The 15,476-nt window shown below is 43.2% G+C and overlaps 2 protein-coding genes across 6 annotated transcripts in view; one reads left to right on the forward strand and one right to left on the reverse strand.

The window, feature by feature from the left end:
- Nucleotides 1-15,476, reverse strand: part of DOCK1 (dedicator of cytokinesis 1) — a 551,011-nt gene that overhangs the window by 292,457 nt on the left and 243,078 nt on the right. The gene's annotated exons all lie outside the window — the stretch shown is intronic.
- INSYN2A (inhibitory synaptic factor 2A) overlaps nt 9,482-15,476 on the forward strand; it is an 81,451-nt gene continuing 75,456 nt past the window's right edge. For 2 of the 3 annotated variants that reach the window (XM_073354953.2, XM_073354955.2), the window contains exon 1: nt 9,482-10,006. The gene's annotated coding sequence lies outside the window, so the exon portion shown is untranslated. Of the gene's footprint in view, nt 10,007-10,043; nt 10,121-15,476 lie in introns of those variants that run through there. The other variant, XM_073354954.2, reaches the window with a different exon arrangement.

Below are 15,476 nucleotides of genomic sequence, written 5' to 3' on the forward strand. Positions count from 1 at the left end.
ATTCCGCTGGTTGGAAGGCATGAGATGCACTGTCCTGAGATGGGGGGTTCCACGACCACCACTCCCAAAAGAAGGAGGTGGGTGGTGGTGGTCGGGGACTCTCTACTCCGGGGGACTGAGTCATCTATCTGCCGCCCTGACTGGGAAAACTGAGAAGTCTGCTGCTTGCCGGGGGCTAAGATTCGCAATGTGACGGAGAGACTGCCGAGACTCATCAAGCCCTCGGATCGCTACCCCTTCCTGCTTCTCCACGTGGGCACCAATGATACTGCCAAGAATGACCTTGAGCGGATCACTGCGGACTACGTGGCTCTGGGAAGAAGGATAAAGGAGTTTGAGGCGCAAGTGGTGTTCTCGTCCATCCTCCCCGTGGAAGGAAAAGGCCTGGGTAGGGACCGTCGAATCGTGGAAGTCAACGAATGGCTACGCAGGTGGGGTCGGAGAGAAGGCTTTGGATTCTTTGACCATGGGATGGTGTTCCATGAAGGAGCAGTGCTAGGCAGAGACGGGCTCCACCTTACGAAGAGAGGGAAGAGCATCTTTGCGAGCAGGCTGGCTAACCTGGTGAGGAAGGCTTTAAACTAGGTTCACTGGGGGAAGGAGACCAAAGCCCTGAGGTAAGTGGGAAAGCGGGATACCGGGAGGAAGCACAGGCAGAAATGTCTGTGAGGGGAGGGCTCCTGCTTCATACTGAGAATGAGGGGCGATCAGCAGGTTATCTCAAGTGCTTATATACGAATGCACAAAGCCTTGGAAACAAGCAGGGAGAACTGGAGGTCCTGGTGATGTCAAGGAATTATGACGTGATTGGAATAACAGAGACTTGGTGGGATAACTCACATGACTGGAGTACTGTCATGGATGGTTATAAACTGTTCAGGAAGTACAGGCAGGGCAGAAAAGATGGGGGAGTAGCACTGTATGTAAGGGAGCAGTATGACTGCTCAGAGCTCCGGTACGAAACTGCAGAAAAACCTGAGTGTCTCTGGATTAAGTTCAGAAGTGTGAGCAATAAGAGTGATGTGGTGGTGGGAGTCTGCTATAGACCACCGGACCAGGGGGATGAGGTGGATGAGGCTTTCTTTCGGCAGCTCGCGGAAACTACTAGATCGCACGCCCTGGTTCTCATGGGTGACTTTAATTTTCCTGATATCTGCTGGGAGAGCAATACAGCGGTGCATAGACAATCCAGGAAGTTTTTGGAAAGCGTAGGGGACAATTTCCTGGTGCAAGTGCTAGAGGAGCCAACTAGGGGGGGAGCTTTTCTTGACCTGCTGCTCACAAACCGGGAAGAATTAGTGGGGGAAGCAAAAGTGGATGGGAATCTGGGAGGCAGTGACCATGAGTTGGTTGAGTTCAGGATCCTGACACAGGGAAGAAAGGTAAGCAGCAGGATACGGACCCTGGACTTCAGGAAAGCAGACGTCGACTCCCTCAGGGAACGGATGGGTAGGATCCCCTGGGGGACTAACATGAAGGGGAAAGGAGTCCAGGAGAGCTGGCTGTATTTCAAGGAATCCCTGTTGAGGTTACAAGGACAAACCATCCCGATGTGTCGAAAGAATAGTAAATATGGCAGGCGACCAGCTTGGCTTAAAGGTGAAATCCTAGCGGATCTTAAACATAAAAAAAGAAGCTTACAAGAAGTGGAAGGTTGGACATATGACCAAGGAAGAGTATAAAAATATTGCTCGGGCATGTAGGAATCAAATCAGGAGGGCCAAATCGCACCTGGAGCTGCAGCTAGTGAGAGATGTTAAGAGTAACAAGAAGGGTTTCTTCAGGTATGTTGGCAACAAGAAGAAAGCCAAGGAAAGTGTGGGCCTCTTACTGAATGAGGGAGGCAACCTAGTGACAGAGGATGTGGAAAAAGCTAATGTACTCAATGTTTTTTTGGCCTCTGTCTTCACTAACAAGGTCAGCTCCCAGACTGCTGCGCTGGGCATCACAACATGGGGAATAGATGGCCAGCCCTCTGTGGAGAAAGAGGTGGTTAGGGACTATTTAGAAAAGCTGGACATGCACAAGTCCATGGGGCCGGACGAGTTGCATCCGAGAGTGCTAAAGGAACTGGCGGCTGTGATTGCAGAGCCATTGGCCATTATCTTTGAAAACTCGTGGCGAACGGGGGAAGTCCCAGATGACTGGAAAAAGGCTAATGTAGTGCCAATCTTTAAAAAAGGGAAGAAGGAGGATCCTACAGGCCAGTCAGCCTCACTTCAGTCCCCGGAAAAATCATGGAGCAGGTCCTCAAAGAATCAATCCTGAAGCACTTACATGAGAGGAAAGTGATCAGGAACAGTCAGCATGGATTCACCAAGGGAAGGTCATGCCTGACTAATCTAATCGCCTTCTATGATGAGATTACTGGTTCTGTGGATGAAGGGAAAGCAATGGATGTATTGTTTCTTGACTTTAGCAAAGCTTTTGACACGGTCTCCCACAGTATTCTTGTCAGCAAGTTAAAGAAGTATGGGCTGGATGAATGCACTATAAGGTGGGTAGAAAGTTGGCTAGATTGTCGGGCTCAACAGGTAGTGATCAATGGCTCCATGTCTAGTTGGCAGCTGGTGTCAAGTGGAGTGCCCCGGGGTCGGTCCTGGGGCCGGTTTTGTTCAATATCTTCATAAATGATCTGGAGGATGGTGTGGATTGCACTCTCAACAAATTTGCAGATGATATCTAAACTGGGAGGAGTGGTAGATACGCTGGAGGGCAGGGATAGAATACAGAGGGACATAGACAAATTGGAGGATTGGGCCAAAAGAAATCTGATGAGGTTCAATAAGGATAAGTGCAGGGTCCTGCACTTAGGACGGAAGAACCCAATGCACAGCTACAGACTAGGGACCGAATGGCTAGGCAGCAGTTCTGCGGAAAAGGACCTAGGGGTGACAGTGGACGAGAAGCTGGATATGAGTCAGCAGTGTGCCCTTGTTGCCAAGAAGGCCAATGGCATTTTGGGATGTATAAGTAGGGGCATAGCGAGCAGATCGAGGGACATGATCGTCCTCCTCTATTCGACATAGGTGAGGCCTCATCTGGAGTACTGTGTCCAGTTTTGGGCTTCACACTACAAGAAGGATGTGAATAAATTGGAAAGAGTCCAGCGAAGGGGAACAAAAATGATTAGGGGTCTGGAACACGACTTATGAGGAGAGGCTGAGGGAACAGGGATTGTTTATTCTGCAGAAGAGAAGAATGAGGGGGGATTTGATAGCTACTTTCAACTACCTGCGAGGTGGTTCCAGAGAGGATGGTTCTAGACTATTCTCAGTGGTAGAAGAAGACAGGACAAGGAGTAATGGTCTCAAGTTGCAGTGGGGGAGGTTTAGGTTGGATATTAGGAAAAACTTTTTCACTAGGAGGGTGGTAAAACACTGGAATGCGTTGCCTAGGGAGGTGGTGGAATCTCCTTCCTTAGAAGTTTTTAAGGTCAGGCTTGACAAAGCCCTGGCTGGGATGATTTAATTGGGGATTGGACCTGCCTTTGAGCAGGGGGTTGGACTAGATGACCTCCTGAGGTCTCTTCCAACCCTGATATTCTATGATTCTATGATCCAGATCCTCAGTGGCAATGATTGTTGGTCTGGGTGTAGTATCTGACCTTGGTTCTGAGATGATATATCCAGGCAAGACATGGCACCTACGGAAGGACGTCAGTAATAAGTCTAACATCCAAAACTGGCCATACAGGGCTATTATAATCATGGAAGCCATGTCTCATCTGATCTTGGATACTATTCTGTGGATTAGGGGAATCAGTGGGAAAGCATATAGGAGCCTGCAAGACCACCAAAGGAGAAAGACACCTGGCAGGGAGCCCAAGCTCACGCCTCCCTGGCGCAGACATTCGAACACTTCGTGTTGTCATCTGCAACAAACAAGTCTATGAGAGGAATCCCTCACTGACGGAATACTCTAGATGACGACGTTTTGGCCTCATGGTTCATAGCTCGCATGTTCTAGTGTAGAAGAACAAGTATACCAAGAATCTGCTCAGTATATTCAGTTCTCTGAGGCCAAGAGACACCTGTGTCAATCCTTCAGGGGGATTGCAGGATGGACAAGCCTAACATCTGCCATAATAATTAGCCCTGTACAGGGAATCTGTATGGGGGGGAGGGGCATAGGAGGAGGGTCTGACAAGGAGAGTTCAGTCCAGATGGGTTGGATCAGTTTGTGGTAGTTGAATATAATAGATAGGAGTTGCTCTGAAGACTTTGGAATGCTTCAAAGAAGTTTGCTGAGCAAAAAACTAGTAGGTTGGATGCTTGCCAGGTTCTGTCTTGCTGCTAGTAGGAGAGAAACTAGGAAGGCTCGCAGCTGCCCTGTATTTTGTGTCCTAATATAGGAGCACAAGGAGACACAGGATGCCTGCATAACCCTAAAGGATACTGCAATTAAAAACAAAACTGGCCTTGTTCAAAAGCACATGTGCACTTAAACTGGGATCCAATATAACTCAAAGAACAAGGGAAATTCACAAGCAAAAAGTTTTGTTAACATGGAGTTATGGTTGCAGGCACTCATCAGTACTCTGTGCCCCCCATTACATTCCAGAACACGAGTTCAATTTCCAAAAAACAAACTTGCAAATCAGGAAATGCTGATTTGAAATGTTCTCATAAGAACGTTAGCATTACAAATAAAACAACACAAACATTAGAAAATCAGGAAATGGGGAGTTAAGATGACATCTCTCACAACACAACCACGGGATGCCAAAAACAACTGGAAAAAGAAAAGGAGTACTTGTGGCACCTTAGAGACTCTAAGTCTCTAAGGTGCCACAAGTACTCCTTTTGCGGATACAGACTAACACGGTTGCTACTCTAAAAGAACAACTGGGAATATCATGGTACCTTATGCATCCCTAACAAAAGCTGCTATTTTGTCTGTGTACTCTGAACTCTAAATCAGAACCAGAGCTATGTAAATAATTGATTTTTTGTTTTGGTAACTGAAGGTTTTATTTAGAAAAAAATAATTTCAAGTGAAACTGTTTGACCTGAAACTAAACATTTTATTTACATGTTTTTAAATCTCTTCAAAATATTAAATTGCAGTAAAATTCTACACAAAAATGCATTTCAAATAAAAAATTATAATGGTTTCTGGTGGGGTTTCCCAACTGAAAGAGTTCAGCAAATTTGACCAATGAGCCCAAATCTGCCCCCCACAAAGAAAAAAAAACCCAAAAAACATTTTTGCACAAAAAATTTCCCCCATCTCTAATGAAGACTGATATCCATACATGATCCATCAACATGCGTGCAGATATAAGAAAAAAAAAAAAAAAAAGAAAGGGAAGGGAAGGGGCAAGACTGATTTTCCTGTGAGACTCCTCAGGACAGAGTCAAGGTTCACAAAGTTTTATTGTCCTATCTGCTTTCTAAGTTAATATCAGAACTATTTGTATTTATCGCTCTCAAATGTCATTGTGATTTTTTGTTGTTGTTGTTGCATATCATTACACAACAGTTATACTCATTAATGTCTCTCCCAGGACAAAATATTTGCAAACTGAATGATGGGAGCAACATTTTTATTTTAACATGTATTTTGCAGCAATGAGGATTGCTTACTCTGTTGTCATTTACTTGTTGTCACTTACACTTGCAAAGGGAGATTAAAAATGCTCCTATTTTTATTTAGTAGCATTTTATACCTACTTTATACTGGTGCTAATGACGACGCTATGTCCAGGGCAACAGAGAATCTGGTCCATGATCTGTAGTGGGAAATCCCTGCTTATTCCCATGAACTTCTTCAGAAAAGGGCAGTTGCTCCACAGGCTAGTAATGAGTAATACTTCTTAAGAGTACTCAACACTGGGGGAACAGCCGCTAAATGTGATTGAGAGGAAGACAAGTATGCTGTTTCCAACTGCTACTTTTGTTCGACGGTTCTATAATTTATTTTGAGGGCTTTAGGTTATATGACAATAATATTTTCCTTCAGCACCAAAAATTACGTTTCTGTGATGTTGTTTGTGCAGTTCACATCTTATATGTGTGAAGAGGGCTTTGCTTCTATTATTGTTGGTGCAGCTGCTGCTGTCACAAAGTTCTATAATTTAATTCATGGGCCTTAACTTATAGATAAAGATTTGATCATCATATTACATAATGTTGCATGTAGAGCACATCTGGGCACAACTTTGCTTTGGTACACACAGAAACAATGAGGAGAGATCCTGGTGGGGAAACAGACTGCCATCGCTGAAAAAGAAAAATTAGAAGACATTTTGGACAATGGAAATTCTTCCCACCCATTTCTTTGGAAATTAAACTGTGAAAAACACTGTCAGACCACAAGCTTTCTTAGTGTTGCCATCTCTTAACAATGTCATCAAAGCACTAAATGTGAAAAGATGCCGCAGCAGTGGACAGAAAATGCACAATAGGATTTCCAGCCACTATCCCGGTACAACAGAAGTACATGCACCTGATCAGGAGGGATTTTTCTACAGGGGCTTTTCCAGCACAATTCAAACTATCAAAATGTTTCTCCACCTTAACTGGGGGTCCATTTACATTTAGTTTAAGGATCAATAGTTTGATGGTGTTGAATTATTTTTTTGGTGCAGCAGAAGGCATGAAAAGTGGTGAGGGAATGAGCCAGTAATATCAAGAAATGAGATACTACAGTGTCACTGAGGAGGTGGGGAATCCTGCAGACAGGCTCCAATTGTGAGATGCAAATATTCCATTGTGGAGAAGATGTGTCCTAAAACAGGAGGCTATATAGGAGACGGTGCTTAAAGTGTGCTTCACCAGAACAAGCCACAGACACAGGAAATACCATTTCTAAAAAACAAGACAGGTTGCTGAGGGGTGCACATTTTTAGTATCACCTAGGGGAATCTACCTCTCATTGGCTGCTTTCCCCACTTGCCTGCATCCTGAAGAGCAGTTAATCAGGGTTGCTGCAAGAAAGAGACAGAGCTCTTCCCCCCCTTCCCTGACATCATTCTCACAGGAGGGAAGATGCAGGGAGAGGGGGGAGCAGAAGGAACCCAGCATCTCAGGACAGCCCAGCTCCCCACTCCCCCTTTCCTCCTGTGAGTAAGGGTTGGTTCTTCTGCTGCTCTCCCTGCCCCCTTTAACACCCAACCTGTGAAGGGACATAGGGTACCCCACTGAAACCGCCCCCCCCCCCGCCATTCCTGGGAGAGGAGAATGAAGAGCTCAGGAGGTGCAGCAGAGGTTGGAGGAGGCAGAACAGGTGACAGGGCAGAACTGATCAGGGTCTGGAGGGGGCAGAATTAATTGCTGGGCAAGGGTAGGCAGTTGTAGGGATGATGAACTGCCCAACCCCCCTCACCCCACCCACTTTCAGATCACTTTAAACATAATTGTTAAATACTGGAAAACTCAGCCCAAGGATCTGGGTTCCCAGCAGCCAACACTCAGATCAGATACATTCTCAAGAGCTCTGTCCTGCCTGCCAGACAGATTTAGTTAAACATTAGTACATTCCAATGGCTGGGGAGCAGACAATCACAAAATCTCTGTCCTCTTCTTTGAAATGCTGTTGGGGGCCCAGGGGAGAGGAGGTGACAGTGATGGAAATTCTAGGAAAAGCAGCACAAGGTGGGGTTTTCCACATTGCTTTGTCAAACTACTTCAGTTTCAACCTAGACCCTTGCTCCTTAGGGATCAGAAGCAAGTAAAAACCTGTGTGTTTATTCTACATCTTGAACATCCTTTCCCAACTAACAGCTTTGAGACAAACACTCCACTGAATTCCCAAATGCACCAACATCACCTACTCTGCAGTACATACCAGAAAAAACATAAAGGAAGAATGGCTGTGATTTGATCCTAGTGATTCAGTAATTTCTCAATAGTTCCACATACTGTTGCAATGCTTGCATGTAAATTATCCATTTTTATTCAGTATATCACTGCATGCCTATGCTTTAACAAAAACTGGTTAAATAGATACCAAAAATTATAGATGAATTTAAAGTATCTAAATAAAAATAATATAATACGTAACTGCAAATTTTCTATGATTTTCACTGTATTTTCTCATCAATTTAAAAGATCAAAATATCCAAGCCACATTTTGTTTGTTTTCATTTCATTTCTCTGCACTTTTAAATTTGCTATGCTTGTTTGGTCATGGGAAGCTTTCCAAGGTTGTAGATCTTTAGTTATATTTCACTTGTATATTTTGTTGTTTTCCTTGCTTGTATCCCCAGAACCACAAGCTGCTATTATATAGGTTATACCAAGGGATTCTCAACCTCTCTCTTTCTGAGGCCCCCCAACACGCTATTAAAAACTCCAGGACCCAGCAGGGAGGCCTTGGGGCTTCAGCTACAGAGTGGGGCAGCCTCGGGCTCAGGGCTTCAGCCGCTGGGGGGTGAGGGTGTCAGGGCTTCAGCTGCAGGGGCTCCAGGCTTTAGCCCCATGGGGTGAAGGGGCTCTCTACGCTTGGCTTTAGCTTGGTGGGATGGGGGATTCGGGGCTCTGAGCATTAGCCCTATGGGACAGGAGGATTCTGGGCTTTAACCACGCAGAGGCTGGAACTAGGAGCTTCTGACCTGCAGGGTGGGGTAGCTTGGTGCTCTGGGCTTTAGCCCCATGAGTCATGGAGACTCAGGAATTCTGTCTTGTGGAGCACCAGGGTTTCTGCCCCACAAGTGAGGGCACTCAGGGTTTCTGCACCAGGGGCTTGGGGCTCAGTGCTCCGGGCACCAGCCCCATGGGGTGCGAGATTCGGGTCTTGGGGCTTTAACCCCGTGGGGCAGGGGAGCTCCAGGCTTTAGCCCCAGGAGGTAAGTGGGCTCAGAGCTGCAGGCATTAGCCCTATAGGTAGCCCTGTGGAGCCTGGGGGTGGGGGTGGCTCAGGGCTTCTAGCCCCATGGGGCTTCTGCCTCTGCGGGGCAGGGGGCCTTGGGGCTCCAGTCTTTAGCCCAGCAGAGTGGGGGCTCCAAGCTTTAGCTGTGGAGTATCAGCACTCGGGGGCCCTGCTTTGCAGACCCCCTGAAACCGACTCACGGTCCCCCGCTTGACAACCACTGTGTTACACTATACTTGTGTACACACTCACACAAAAGCCAAAAAGATGCTAATTCAACTCAACACACTAGTACAGTCTCCGGTGTTGTCTTGCAGCTTTGTTTACACACTGAAAGAGAGACAGACTCATGGCTCAGATGTAGCCTAGTAATAAAGAAAATGTACATAAAATTCCAAAATACGTGAAAAAATTCTTCCTCTGTCAGACGATGATTTCCCCCCTTGTGTGAATCAGAAGCCAGAGTCACGGCTCCACCCCCCTCCTCCGTCACTGGACCCAGAATAATCATCAACCATTATTTTAAGATCTGCACGTTAAACTCAACAAGTTCCTTGTCACAGTCCGTCCACATCAGAGTGAGCGAACACGAGAACTCTCCCTAGTGGGGAACCGGCGCCAGTGGCGGCTGCTGCTGCCTCCTTCTTCCCACCGCCTGCCTGCGAGATACACACACGGAGCTCTCCCTAGCACCACATCACACGCCACGCTCTCCCCCATTGCTCATGCATTTCCAAAAGTAGCAGGGAATCCAGCTTCATCAAATCATCTGCCTGCAAGACAGGAGCATTACAGAGACTGCTTCATCCTGACCAGCTCCGGAACCCAGACTGGAAACGGTGTCTGCTGAAACGACTCCCCCTCCGCCCCCTTCCCCCTGTTGGATTCCAGATCTCAGTGAAGACAATTGCAGTAAATGAGGACATTTCAGGAGTGCGTGGCTGCCGCCGCCGCCGCTGCCTAGAGGCGAACGCTCTCTTGGTCACAGCTGAATAAATGTCTCAGTGTGATAGCTAAAGGGGTGGTGGTGATCAAGTCTCCGGAAAGCAAAAGAACATTTCCAGCCGGTATATCTTGCAGCAGATGCTCTACACCCGTGGATCGTTTCACTGCAAGCTTGCAGAAGTGAACGGAGAGAAATGCATCGCAAAGGAATTGCACAGACTTTTAGTTATTTTTAAGGCAGCGTAAGGTAAGCTTTCCACTGCAATTAGACATGTTACCCTGAACTGTAATGCTACCCACAGATCTGGAGGGATCAGAGAGCCTGCTTTCCCACCTCCCTGAGAGAGGATTCATGCAAATAGTGAGTTTCCAGGTTTTCCTAATTAAAACTTCATAGTGAATAGTGTAAAGCCGCTGAGCCTAAATGTTTGGGGAGGGACTGTTATGCAATAGTATTTGGCTGCCTGGGGATAGGTATTGCGTCCTATAACTTTCATGACAGATAAGGGGAGAAAAGGGTTGAAGAAATATCACTGTGTCCAAACCATTTCTTTGTTCTAGAAAAATACCACAGCTTCAGCTAATAAAACACCTTGCCAGGGATTAGTAGTTAAAGAATTTTCAGAAGATGCACAAGGTGCTTCAGCCTTACAGGATTGCTTACAACTACCACGGCTTGTTAACTTTTCTATTATACAGCCCAAATATAGTCCCAACAAAGAGATTATAATTATACCTACCTATAAAACATGGTAATGAGATTATTACCAAGCAGATTTCCTTCCCAGTAACTTGCTGTAAAGTACTGGAGGTAGGGGAACACACACCTTGCTCCGGCTTTGAAGCTCTTAGCATTTTGTGAACTATTATTATAGTTGGCAAACAGTGGCTCTCACCATTTAATATTCCCAAACCCCTACCACTTGACACATTTCAATTGGAGACGGCAAGAAAATGTAGCAGACAAATAGGACAAAGGATAATACACATCAAGCACCAAAGTCAAAGAGACTGCCTTGGACCTTGCATCTTGCTGCTTCATGCAGTGGGGTTTCCGTCTTGCGTCTGTATCACTCAAATAAAAATCCTCTCCTGTGACCTCAGCGTCTCTATTTAATATAATACTACAGAGAGCTCCAATAATAAAGGGGGAACTCGGATTGTGGTTAGCCTGGATTTGCAGGGGGTGGAGAACCATGACAAAATAGAGCATCTTTGCATTCTGCAAAGCAAGAAACAAATTCTCAGCTTGTGTCAATGTCTCCCAAGAGGTCTGTCCCAGTGGAACTGCGGATCCACTCTCTGCCAGAGGAGCCAGAATAGGCAGTGAAGCAGTTTAATTCGACCTTGTATGTCTAAACAGCTTAAATTCTGTGTAAGCATAACAGAGAGAAATTTAACTCATTAGGCTCTGAGATCTGGAAGTTTGAAAAAGATCCATTTTTTAAATCTCCATGATTATATTATTTTACATCTGAACACTGGAAGGCAGCAACAAAACAGACAACAGTAAAGGATCACATCAGTATTGGAGATTTCTTTCTTTCAAGTGTTTCACTGTGGTTACTTTTCATATATACTATCAGTGTCAGGGATGCTGTACCTATGAAGGTTAAAACCTAGATGCTGGGTGAAAAACTAACCAGTAAATTTCATGCCGTGACCATTCCAATTTGTATTGTACACATTAAAATTAATGTAACATTAATTTCAAAACCACAAAAATATGTCTGTAAAAATTCTCAGCATGAAGAATCCTAAACCTTATTCCTACTCTTGGTGTTACACAGATTATATTCCACCAATCTGCTAATGGTTCAGTTTCTTCACTACAACAATATTAGTCTCTGGCCAGATTGGCAATTAGAGTTTGAAATTAAAAGCTGTTGTTTATTTTAGTATATCTGTTACAAATATATGCAAGCAGTTCAAATAATGGAAACACGGTCATCTGAATTTTAACTAGATATTACTAAGTTAACATCTAGAGGTTTACACCCTATATCGATGACATTTTTAGTCATACTGGTTCTATTAAAAGCAGATTATGAACATTTCTAATGCAACTACTCACACTGAACAGTTTCTTAAACAATTATCAGATGCAGTTTTAATGTGCTTCTGCCTTTAAAGGATATTAAATCATCTAAGGAAGACTCAGGGCTACTGAAAGCTTACAGTACAGAAAATATTTTTATTTTAGTAATGACATCATTATGTCCTTCATGGGGAAAAAAGACTCGGTTATCACTGCTGTTTAATTTTAACATGATTAACAAAATAATTCTAACTTTTAATAAAACAGGACCCACTCCCCATCTCCACGCCCCTCCCCAACACATAGAAGAGTAGCCAGGTGGCGAGAAGCCACCTGATAAAGAAAGTATTAGTTACTAATCTATGGGAACAACATTTAAACTGTTCATCAATTGACAGTCAATGCACAGGTCTGCTCATTAAGCAAGTACTTCACAGGATCATCTTTGTGGTTTGCAATTTAACTATTTCACTGACAGAGGCACCTTTCATAACAGAATAATATAAATATCTAACAAATTTGGAGAAAATAAGGAGATTAAATTCTCACTGAAATTATGTACAATGAAAACATGGCCTACAGAACCACGAGCCTCTGCACAAGAGATGAATCACAAAGCATGTGTACTCCTCATAACACTCACCATAGTGGACAGAATTCTATTGGTCACTAAAACACATGGTCACGTCACTTGGAAATCCAAACTCAGCAACAGACTTTATGCATTTTATGTTGAGACACCAATAATTTTTTGTATAAAAGGTATTATTCTTAGCATAAGGTAAAAGCAAAGTTACACAATAGTAACATAAAGCTCTGATAGTACCACTGTAGTGACCACTGTGGTAATGAAAGTCAATGAAATCGATTAGCTTGCCAAAAATCTATGCTAAAACATAAGCAGAGCTCTGCAAAGCAATTGAGCTGTGAAATCTCAAGGCAATTCCTTGTAGGGACCAGTTAGCTTGGGTAATCATACGAATTTTACAGACCTGAGGCAAATCATAGTAAATCTAAAAAAATTTAGAACGTAAAGACTCCCCAGACAAAACTTGTTTAATTATTTGTTAAGACTGCATTATGTATTTCATGCCTTCTGATAACCACAATTTAGTTAACCAGCTGAAATCCCATTAAGACCCTAAACAAAAACATGGATGCAACAAACATGGACGCAACAAACTTGTTTTTTAGCACACAAGTCCTTTACATTTTATTACATCTACCTTTTAAACTTAGTACTGTTATTTCTTTTAGAGATTGAGATCACAAGCATATTTTAGAAGTGAAATCCTGAAGTGATGAATTCAATGGGAGTTGAAGATATTAATCTCTCAGGAACTGGTCCTTCAGTATTTTTGTAATTGGATAAATACAGGACAACATGGCAACATACAAAGCTAGAACTAATACGAAATTCAAATACAAATATTTTTGTGAAGTCTTTAGATTCATTATGAATTACAGAATATGATCAGATGCATTTTTATTATAGTGGAACATCTCTACATTGAAGTCAATTTACTGCACATTTTACTCAGAAAGAGAATAGAATCTCTACTGGTCCCTTAATGCTTTCAAAAACAGTATTACTACTTTATGCATATGCACAGCACAAAATCATGGGGATGGATCACTGGCTTAAAATCAGCTACTTTTCAGTTATGCATACGAGCACAAATCTTACAGGCAAAGATAACTGGTTGTAAAAGACAATACAAAGCCCTAAAAGCTCATTTTGATGTCCTTCCTTGTGCCTACTTCTCTCCTTGAGCTGAGGAGAGATATTGGGCCTGATTTTGCTCTCATACCAATTTTAAAACTAGGCCCACAGACTTCAATGCAATTAGTCCTTGTTTACACCCAGTGTAAGTTAAAGGGGAGTTGGGATCATTTAATCAGTCAGAGATGGACAGAACCAAAACCCCAGGTCTGAATATTCCCACGTTTTGGGAAATTTAGATCCCAGATCTGTGGTGTGAGTCCCTTTCTAGTTATAATATAGACTTTGTTATGATTGTTTAGAGTGAGCAGAGGAAGTGGGAGAGGAGTATGCATTCTCATTGGGAATTGCTAAACTAAGAAATACAACACCAATTCCTAACTTTAAGCTATAGTGTATGCCAATTCCAATGGCATCCTATATTAACTGGTCTCCAAACCCACCACGAATGAGACCAAAAGCTGTATGAAATGTCTCATCAATGCTGTGAATATATGTGCACATACAGTGTACTATTTAAGGACCTGATCCTGCAAATACTTATTAACATGAGTAGTCCTGTTGAAGTTACCGAAACTCAGTAAAGGATCACAGACCCTAATGTGTGCTCTGAAATAATATAGTCATTAATTTTGAATGTATTTACTTGCTTGGCTAAATGCAGATATACTTTTATAGGGAAGTTTCTATGGGAAAAATTATTAGACTCTTTAATCATTTACTCCTAAGTTAATGCATTAGACCAAGAATGTATTTGGTAAAATAAATAGCCAATGAGATGGCTAAGAAATAAACCTCAACCAAAAATATGCACCCATTCTTTTGTATTTCATGTCCAGGAGAGCTGCCATTCCAGCCAGACATCATAAAACATTCTAAGTGAGGGCTGTGATACTCCCAGACAAATAATTCCTTAGATTTTCTGCACAAACATTACCAAATCAGTTTACCATTTCATACCTCTCTCCCTAAAATGAGCCTTCATTAAGCAATCTAAAGATCTGCACTTACACAACGGACCCAACCAAAAGTCTAGGCGACTTTCCCACCTGGTAAGAAAAAGTCCATGCAACCTGTGTAGTGTCAAGATAAAACCCCTTCCTGGAGTTTGACATTATTTACAAATTAACATAAAGACCAGCCCAAACCTTCTCCACAAGCTTGGCTCTCCCTAAGGTTTCTACTTTAGATCTACCTAGCCTGACCCCTAAGTCTTTTCTGTGTCAGACCCATGATTCCTCTTCTCATGGGAGCACTTGCTCTGAGGTCTACTTCCTCCCTTTTTAATTGCCTTCCGTCTGGATAGCCTTTTCTTTAGGTTTGATGTTGCTGGTAGGTGTTATGGGGTGGGGATAACTTTATTCCATCAATCCCTTCTGCAGTGTATCCCATCACAAGATGGCTTTTCCGTCTCTAATTGTCTGTGTTTAACTTTTTCTTTATCCACTTTATCTTTCATTTTATCCATTATTATTATTTATTAGTTGTATTGTGGTAGCACCTAGAGGACCCCACTCCTACCTTGATTTTTACATCAATGTCCACATCTGTGAAATGGGGATGGTGATACGTACCTCCCTTTGTAAAGCTTTTTGAGATCTACTGATGAAAAGAGCTAGGTATTATTGTTGTTGTTTTGGAAGGAAAAGAGGAAAGGGGAGGAGGAGGCTGATTTTGATTTTTTTTCCTTCTGCACTATCAGTATAATGTACTGATAAATATCAGTGGTCAAGCTACAAAACCAGATCCTAAAAACTGATTTTAAAAAGATAACCTAAGTGACATCCACTTTCATGATCTGAAAGATGAGGAGGGGAAATGTCAAAAAATAAAGGCTGTGGGCTATCCAAATTTCATGGCTATTTGTTTGCTCCTCCATCCTTCCACATTTATGACAATTAAGTGTACCAATTTGTAGGACTCTTACAGAAAGACATGCATCACTGAACAAGCAGT

The sequence above is a fragment of the Lepidochelys kempii genome, chromosome 7 (genome assembly GCF_965140285.1).
Source record: "Lepidochelys kempii isolate rLepKem1 chromosome 7, rLepKem1.hap1, whole genome shotgun sequence".
Taxonomy (NCBI): domain Eukaryota; kingdom Metazoa; phylum Chordata; order Testudines; family Cheloniidae; genus Lepidochelys; species Lepidochelys kempii.